The 1,371-nt window shown below is 47.0% G+C and overlaps 1 protein-coding gene across 1 annotated transcript in view; it reads left to right on the top strand.

The window, feature by feature from the left end:
• The first annotated feature begins 96 nt into the window (after positions 1-96).
• LOC118343178 (zinc finger protein 516-like) overlaps positions 97-1,371 on the top strand; it is an 18,990-nt gene continuing 17,715 nt past the window's right edge. Inside the window, exon 1 of the mRNA XM_035681932.1 lies at positions 97-429. The gene's annotated coding sequence lies outside the window, so the exon portion shown is untranslated. The remainder of the gene's footprint in view (positions 430-1,371) is intronic.

The raw sequence follows: 1,371 nt of genomic DNA, 5'->3' as shown, positions 1-1,371 counted from the left end.
TCGCGCGCGCGCGCGCCCAGCACTCGCTTTCTGCCTCGCGCCCAGCAGTGAATGGAGCAGAGAGAGAGCCGCGCGCACGCAGAGATCACTCGCCCTTGTTATTAACGTTAATAACGTTATCTCTCGCGGCGTCACTCACGTCCCCAACGACGACGACGGCTGCTGCTGCTGCTGCTGCTAGGAGGAGGAGGAGGAGGAGGACGGGACTGCGGTTCAGGTGCACCGCTGTGATTGAAAGACAGGGAAGTTTTTTTTAAACGCTACGGGAAAAAGAAGGAGATGAACCCACGAACGGAAGGATATCGCTCTCATTAGTAGTTAATCTGTTAAACGTAGTTCGCCATTGTGTGCTTTTTTTGTGTGTGTGTACATCGGTGATGGGATTCCTTCAGGAGCGACCTGCCGCCTAACGTTAACCCCTCCGAAAAGGTAAGAAGTGAAGCTAAAACGGTTAACTAACAAAAGATAGTGGGAGTTGGGATGCTGTTTAAAGTGGTTCAGTTAGTTTGTACAAGTCTTTTTTTTTTTGCGGAGGGGGGGAGTTTTTGTGTGGGCGAAAGTTAAGTTACAACACCCGGGTCGGTTAGTTTGGTCGGTAATATGGATGTCAGTTGTAGTCGGCTACAGCGTGTGTCCTCGGAGCAGGCTGCTACTCGCCACTGACACGACCTCCCCACGTTATCACCATCATTACTGGCCCATTATTGTTATCTTAACTGCGGGTTGGCGCAGCTGTGAACCGGCTATCAGTGAACATTGGCAACGCACGCAAACTTGGTGGTAAGTGAGTGCAAACGGGACAGACAACAAGGCTGCCATTGTACCGGATCAGCGGCGGATTAACGGAATTCCTTTTCTCTGCACTGTCTGAATGGCCTCCAGTCTCTCTCTGTGTGTCTCTGCCTGCCTGCCTGCCTCTGTGGGTATATAACATCTTGATTTTTAGCTGCTTCAGCCTCTGGCACTTGTTAGAAACAGCAGTAAAGTAAAAAAAAAAAAAAAAGACCTCACAGCCAGCAGCAACCGAACTAGAGATGTCAAAAGTGAGGGCTCGTTGTGAAACATGTGGATGGGGCAGTGCTGGCCAGTTGTAGTTATTGTTATCAGGGCTTTTTTTGGCTGTAAAGGTGATTAGTAAAACAGTAGGGCTGCAACTAACAGTTGTTTTTGTTATTGATTAATCGTTAAGTCTATAAAAAGTCACAGAATAGTGGGAAATACCTCACAATACCCTAAAGCCCAAGGTGACATTTGAAATTGCTTGTTTTTTTTTGTGGTTTTTTTTTGTTTACAGACTAGCAGTGTAACACCAAAATACATTTAATTTACAATGACGTAACATTGAGAAAAGCAGCAAATCCTCACTGGAGC

The sequence above is a fragment of the Morone saxatilis genome, unplaced genomic scaffold, assembly GCF_004916995.1.
Source record: "Morone saxatilis isolate NCDOM2014 unplaced genomic scaffold, NCSU_SB_2.0 Contig9, whole genome shotgun sequence".
Lineage (NCBI taxonomy): Eukaryota > Metazoa > Chordata > Actinopteri > Moronidae > Morone > Morone saxatilis.
Note: the sequence above shows the minus strand (reverse complement) of the source record. Positions and strands in the feature narration are given on the sequence as shown.